Genomic DNA, 8,032 nt, shown 5'->3' on the forward strand with positions numbered 1-8,032 from the left:
GACGCGTTGATTTTTATGCCTTTTTTTATTTTTATATGATCAGGCATTATTAACTTCTTTTTTTTTTTTATACTCTTGCAGTATTTAATATTTTTTACCTTGTCTAATGTATGACCAGAAAATCCCACATTCTTCACGTGTCATTTGTTGAACTTTTAGCATGTCTTGGCTTCACTGCGGCCTGAGAGAAGTCAGCTGTTTATCTCAAAGCCTGGCCGGCTTTGCTTTCTTTTTCCTGAGAAGATAAACAAAAAAATTACGTGAGGTAAGTTTTTGTGTAAATTTTGCAGAATGGCAGTTTTGAATACCAAAATAGTTTTTAGTCTCATATTTGCTGCAGTGGAGGATGTTAAGGTAAACAGTGGTATTGTCAGGAGGGCGTGCACATCACCTTGGTTTAACTCAGTATCTGCGAGTCATGCTTTAAATAACTCAAGGCATAATTTTAAATGAGAACCCATAAAGGTGTCCTTAGTTGCCATATTGTAGTTGTAGTATATACAGAGACTGACGGGTATATTGGTATTTAGAATCAGCTTTAACGTTCAAGTACACATACAAGGACTCGGGCTATTTATGCTCACTTCTCAGTGAAAGAAGCATTTACTTTCACTTGACTGTCAACAGACAGTACATTGCATTATTTATTTTTAATATTAATAAGAGTTTGTTATATTACAACAGTTGGGTGAGTTTGTACACTGCATAAACAGAGGAAACAAGAGTTTTTTAAAAAAAAGCAAAATGTTTGTGTCAGAATAAAGCGCAGGCAAATATTTAACAGTAAGAAACTCTGGAAATAATGACAACTTTAATACGGCAATTATTGTTAAAAAAAAAAAAAGATGTACCAACTAATAACAAATTCTACTATTGCAGTATTTTGTGGTTATTTAACTCAAACTACACATTTAAAGACTTTCAAATCGTATGTGAAACTTTTTACGTATTACTGTATTACTGTATTACTGTATTACTGTTAATGCTTCCATAGGAGCAGCCAGGTGCCCCTAATCAAATGCACTTTAATACCTAACTGTGCACACCTTTATAAGCAGAGATGCATTAGTTTGATGGTCTGCAGCATTCAGGTAAAACATCAGGAATGAGAAGCCCAATAGTCTGAGATGGGTTATATGGCCAGGTGAGAAGCTTTAACAAGAGGAAAATTGTCAAGACAGTACAATTAAAAAAAGACTGAACAAGAATGGTTTGTTTGAAAAGATGTGCAGGAGAAAGCCTGCTTTCTGGAAAGAATGATGGCAGGAAGACTTAGGTTTGCAAAGACTTGTGCAACAATGTCCTTTGGACAGGTAAGAGCAAAGTGAAGATGTTTGGCTGTACTGCAAACATGCACAGGGCCATGTTGGGAGACAACCAAACATAATATTAGCACAATCAACTCGTACCAACTGTCGAGCACAGTGGTGGAGGGGTGATGATTTGGCCTTATTGTGCATCCACAGGACCTGGGCACCTGGCAGGCACTGAGTCAACCATGAACTTCTCTGTATACCTGCATACTCTGAAGTCAAATGTGAGGTCATCTGTGTAACAGCTAAAGCTTGGCACAAACTGAGTCATGAAACGGCACAATGAGCCCAAGCACAGCAGCAACTGTACAACAGAATGTCTGAAAATCAAAGAATGAAGGTTGCAATGGTTTGGCTAAAGTCCAGACCTCAAACTGCCACAGTAAGACCTGTGAGAGCTGTGCATAAACAAAGGGCCACAAACCGCAATGAACTGAAAAAACGCTGCAACTCACTTTTAAATGTCTAACATCTGATGCAGTCACGTATCATATGTTGCTTGAGTCGGCACAGTTGAACCTTTTCTGCAGTAGTTACTGTTTCAGGGACAATATTATATTTAATGAAAAACTCTAAAAGTAAATGTTAATGAATACATTTATGTTTTCATATTTGAAATTTCTGCTTTTTGTATTTAAAATATGTATTAGTTTAATCACTTTTAAATCTTTTCATATAAATGGTTTCTGAGGGAGATGGAGCAAATTAAAAAGAACCTGCATGCCCAGCAACCTTTTTATTACAAGGTGGATATAGTGGATTTTAGATTACTTGCTATGCAAAAGCCCAATAAATCCTTTGAATGTAGCAAACCTCACAGATTACTAGAATCAACAAGCACGTCCTGCAGTACTTGTGGTTACAGCCCAAGTCTGCTGGCTATCCAAACTTTAGCTTTTCTGCTAAAGTTTGGATATGAATGATTATGAAAAGCTTCAGGTTGAAGTCCTGAAAACATCAGCAGTAGATAAGGTCAGTTTTTCACGATCTGCCACCACACAGTCAGCAGAAACCACCATTAGCTTGTTATTAAGTGTTAGTGAGTTTGTTGGGGTGCATGACTTGAGGCTTTACCTAAGGAACCCTTTTCCACTCCTAGGCTATTTAAACTTCACTCATATTTGAAGGAATTACCGCATTTTTAAAACCCTCTTGTGGAAGGTTATCCATCCAGCTGCAGGCAGGAGGCAGGGGGCTGCAAAACTGCTGGGATCAGTTTGGAAAAATCCAGGCGTTATAAGGAAGTCATAAGTCTTGTATCATGAAACAAAGACTTGGCAAAGTGTTTGCTGTTGGCAGTGGTCAGTGAAAGGGGTAGAGAAAGGAATCCAAACCGATAACAGTCTTTTCATCTTAATCCAGTCTTTTGTTTTGCTGACGCACAACTTGTGGTTCCACCAAAACTCTTCTTACTGTATTTCTATGATTTCCAGTTAAAGCATTGAGGTCCACTAAACTTCACATCTTCTCCTGAGCTCAGCCCGCTCATGTGGGGCAAAGGTGAGAGCACAGCCTTGGCCCACACTTGGGAATGTAGGCCAGGCCCCCTGGTGGGGACTTGCTGCCGCCCTTGAGACTCACTGGAAGGGAAAGGCCTGAGCTGCTCCCAGCAGGGTGATTTAGATCCCTATCACCCCTGGATCAGGATAAGATCATGAACTTCAGCGTGAAGGGAGTTTGGGTGGTTTTGCAGGAAAATCCGGAGTGAGTGGCAGCAGCGGGCCGGAAACATGCTGCAGTGGAGGATGTTAAGGCAAACAGTGGTATTGTCAGGAGGGCGTGCACATCACCTTGGTTTAACTCAGTATCTGCGAGTCATGCTGTTTTCCCTAGGCTGGCTGAGAATTACTTACATCCATAATGACACTGTTTACAGTCACAGCAGAGTGATGTTATCCAGAAGAAATAATGTTACAAACTGTAACTGAGGAAGCAGAGTAGTTTATTTTAAGAGATGTAATTATCATAAATTCAGCAGCCTTTCTGCTTCCACCGCTGTCATTGAGTTTCTTTCTTTCTTTCTTTATTGCTGGGTAATTAACGTGTTTAAAGAAGACCTGTACGTTTTAGTGGAACAAAAATTTCCAAAAATATTTCCATGTAAGACTACCTATAATTTTTTTTTCTACCAAAAAATAATTATCTTTAGATGCAGTAGAAGATGAGAAGAAGACAGGAACCATTGTATGTTTATTTTTTAAAATAAACTAATTATATTTGATGTATCTTTAAGTAGCCTGTAAATTTGTGGTATGTTTTATCATTTTTTTACAATAATATTAGGAAGCATAAACTCCCCCATCTCATTATAATTATATATTATTTTGATGTCCATATTACAGGCAGTCCTGATGCGTGTCTGCATTGAAATTCAACCACAAAAACTGAATTTACATTTTGAAAAGTAATGTTGTTTTTGAAGAAAATGGGCACATTATAAGTACATATAAGTATATCCCGTAATTATCAACTTCGAGGTGTTTTAGAGGAAAGAAGGTTTCTCTGTGTTACACTGTAATTATACTGCATTTATAGGGTTCCAGGCTGTATTACTGAGTAATTTAACCTTCCAGTTTTACACTGTAATTACTCAGGATTGTAAGTTTGAAGACCTTATTTCTGCGTAGCCCAACCTCCCCAACTTGAAAAATAATTACAAAGTATTATTAGGGGCATGAATTGAATTGTAACATAGAGTAGTCTAACCACCCTATTTTACATTGTATTTACACAGGATATATTAAAAACATGCAGACTTTATTATAAAGTAGCCTAACGTCCTACATTACATTGTAATTACAGACACATTTTTGCTGCTCGTGTTATATTTTCAAGTAGTATAACATCCTCATGTTGCATTATAATTCCACAGTACGTTTTGGGGACCGGGCTGTATTAACAAGTAGCCTCCATCAACACCTCTTTTCTTGCACTGTAATTACACTGCACTTTTAGGGGCATGGGGTGTATCACTGAGTTGCCTGACCTCATAGTTTTGCATTGTAATTAAACATGTTTGGTGCCACCTGATATTGAATTAAAATGACTTATATTTGAATTTAAATTGTCTAATTTTAATCATTTCAGTTGCTCTGATTTTCATTCGCACAAAAAATTCAGTTCTCTAAATATGTATGTATTTGTTTAATTACAATGTAAGCTGGGCAGGTTAGGTTACTCAATAATATAAGCCTTATAAGAAAGTAAAAAAATACCCCAAAGTTACTAAAATATTTACAGTATAATTTGTTTCTTCTATCTTTTTGAAACCTGCTGTTTTTACCCTCCTTGTTCTGCTGTGCAACTAAATCACTATTTGAAGCTGCTGTAAACTGCGCCCTAATTCAGAAAAACCAGATGGTAATTTCCAGGAAATTACACAATACATCATGGGCTTTATTATAAATTGCTAGCACCTTTCTCTGTTGTTTGTTATACATTTATACATTGTTATTTATATGTTGTTACAAGGATGGAGACGTGACAACATTGCAAATAACGAGATCTGCTCACTGGATGTTCCCGCGGCACATCCACCCTTTTGGCCTTCTCCCCCTCAGCCATCAATCACTTTGCTCTCCACCACCCCCCTCTTGCACCTCTGGTGAAGTGGGGCCACTGCCCTTTACGCTGCTCTGCATACGAGGAATGTGGCACGTTACAGACCAGACACACACACACACACACTGAGGAAAACAACTCCCCAAAGGCAGGACCATACAGTCAATGTGTAAATGTGCAGAAGAGATTTTTCAAGGCTTCACACAAACAGTACTGTTGCCTCAACAGGACTGAGCTGCTTAGTGGGGCTTTGTGGGATGTCGGTGGAGTAATGATGTGGGTGGTGGGAGAGGGGTGGGGGGGGGCTGATACAGTATTTTCTGACTTTTATGATACGCTGTTATGATCTACATTTAAAAACTCCATACAACTTTTATGTTTAAGCGTAGTGTTTCAGTTTTGCCATAACAAGGGCTCGCTAATCCTTTAATAAACTTTAATTCACATAATCTGTTACATACACATATCAGTAACACACATAAACATTGCTAACTGCACAATTTTTAGTGTGTTTGACATTTCTGCACTCATACTTCTTTCTTATCTGCTGACATGTACACAAATACCACTGGCTCTGGTTGTGTTGGCTTTCTCCATTCATTTATTGGTCCGCTTGATGTATAGGCATTCCTGATCCTAGCAAACTCTAATTACTTTGGTTAATCAGACTTTTTATCTAGTGCCACGGCACACCTGAGTAGTTTGTCTTTCTAACAATGACAACCTATAGAACAACAAAATGTCGTTTCATTAATTACTTACATGCTGGTTGATCCCATAAGTAGTTCCTTTTGTTTCACCTGCTCGTGTCCTTTCTTTAAATAAACTCTCAGAAATCTGCACATTCATCAAAATCCATAAAAAAGGAGCACCAGCTGTTTTTACTCCTGTTCCTTCTCTGTCTTTGACAATCCTCTGGACAGCCAGAGACTTAGTCTCTCCGTCATGCTGTGAGCAGATCGTGATCCACAGTCCTATACAAACTTTTTACACAAACTCAACAGTACAAATATCATCACCTTAAAACCTTTATTTCCTGCACTGCTTCTGCTGCTTTCGTCTCACCCTGTCAGCCCACAGCTGCCCTTAATGATCCCTAACCCCTACGACCTTTAACCTCTTCAAACCCTCTCACAGTTGGCGGTGTTATTTCCTGAATTGGTCTGTTCTCTTTTGTTTTAAAATGCTTTCAAGCAAAAGAGATTAGCAGCAAAGATATGACGCAGGGCCTGAGAGGTGCTTCTGGGCCTTCAGTTGATCAGTCTACTGTTTATTGAATCCTCATCAGAAATGATTCGAATAACTAAGCAAGATGGAGCTGGAGAAAAGGTTGAGGAATGCCAAATTACTCAAGAACTGGACTGAATCTCAATGAAAACAGGCCTTACGGAGTGATGACATTTTGACATTTTTGGATCACATTTCTGTCAGTGTGAACAGAAGAGGTCAAGAGAGAGACACAACATGAGTGTCTGCAGCCATCTGTAAATCACGATGAAGTGTCTGTCATGTTTTGAGGCCAGTTGTGGATGTTGTCAAAATTGATGGAATTATGAATGCAGAAAGAAAAAGGTTGCTTTTTGTCCACCACGCAGTATTATTTGAAAAGGGTCTGATTGGAAACCGCCTAATTTTTCAGTATGGCAATGTTCCCAAACACTGCCAATGCAACTAAAGCACATCTGGATAAAAAACACACACACTGGAGCACTATCAGTTGTGGACTGGCCTCCTCGGAGCCTCGACCTCAACATTATTAAAGCAGTGTGGGATCAACTTGACAGAGAATGAAAAGGCTGGCAAAGAAGAAGAGCCTTGAACGTCCTTCAAGAAGCCTGCAGATAGCTAAGTGCCGGCTGTGTTAAAGAACTTGCTGGTCATACTTTTAATATTGACTTTTAAGCTCGTTAGAATTGAAACTCTGCTTTATATACTGTATTTCTATGTATGCACCTTTACCCATTTTCCAAGCAAAATATAAAGAAATGAGTGACGTCTCAAGACTTGTGGACAATAATGTAACCAATCTAGAGTATAACTATGATAACTACACTAATACAAGGTCTGTTTATGTATAAATATGCTTTCCACAGGATGTTTTTTTAAAGTATTGCGTAGAAAACCCTAATCGGCATGACATTCCTGTTACATTTGTGTGTTTGCACACTGGGATGTCAAGCAGAAAAACTGAAGGGAAGTTGAAGGAGGGCAGGCTCAAACACAGTCGGGTGTGATGAGAGTGTCTTTTTTTTTGCCATTTCCTGTGGTGGGTGGCTCAGTCATGCAGGATACCCTTTAATGGATAACAAGCAGAACAACTTTCTTTCTTCAAAATAACCTATGGTCCCCTGAACACAGACAGAAAGCTCAGGAAGAGAAAGACAAAAACAAAACACACACTAACATGAGTTTCCTTGTTCTACCTTTAATTTTTCCACATATCAAATTCAGGTTTTTTTTTTCTTTTCAAGAGTCCCAAGTTTTCCTGCAAGATGTAATTAGTGTAGAAACAATACACTTTGTGCATCTAAATCCTGATCCTGTTTGTGTACGTGGTTTAGATAGTGTTTGTTTACTAAACCACTGATTGCCATATCCTATGTTTGAACGGGAGTCCAAATAGAAGCCAAAGTTAAAGTACTGCCTGTATCGCAGCCCTTTATAGCAACAGGAGTAATAAACAGTGCTGGTGGTGACATAACATACGTTTTGCTAACCATGCCAAATCAGAAATGTCTCCTGATCACACCCAGACATTCCTCATGCTGCCAGCACTCTTCATCTCAGCAGAGGGCTGCCATTCACTACTTTAACTCATCCATCTTACCCACTCGTATATGTGTGCGATGAAGTTTTTATGTGTCCAGGTATTTCGAATGTCCATTTGAAGATATACCGAAACATGATCTCACCCAGACTGGCATGGAAGGAGTAGAGACTCCCTGTTTGAATTTCTCCCCGCTCATATTTTTGAGATACAACCATCCCTGTGCTCTCTGTTTATTGCACTTTTAAGAAAACACTCGCTGTAGAAATGTTGTTGGCTTGTCTTAAATTATACATGAAAATCTAAATATTGTGTCATTTTTGGGAAAGTGAGATTAAATATTTGGCATGCCTTTTTGTAAATATTGAGATTTGAAGGGTTAAAGTTTTAA

The 8,032-nt window shown here is 38.6% G+C and overlaps 1 long non-coding RNA gene across 1 annotated transcript; it reads right to left on the reverse strand.

Annotated features, from left to right (window-relative positions):
- Nucleotides 1–96: 96 nt before the first annotated feature.
- On the reverse strand, nt 97–8,032 carry LOC146657707 (uncharacterized). The gene is made up of 3 exons (XR_014914094.1): nt 5,637–8,032; nt 2,448–3,046; nt 97–235 (listed from the first exon to the last, which is right to left on the reverse strand). It is a non-coding gene; the product is annotated as an uncharacterized LOC146657707 (long non-coding RNA).

The sequence above is a fragment of the Rhamphochromis longiceps genome, linkage group LG12 (assembly GCF_057381845.1).
Source record: "Rhamphochromis longiceps isolate RC_006_pf linkage group LG12, R_longiceps_female_GT1.1, whole genome shotgun sequence".
Classification (NCBI taxonomy): Eukaryota; Metazoa; Chordata; class Actinopteri; order Cichliformes; family Cichlidae; genus Rhamphochromis; species Rhamphochromis longiceps.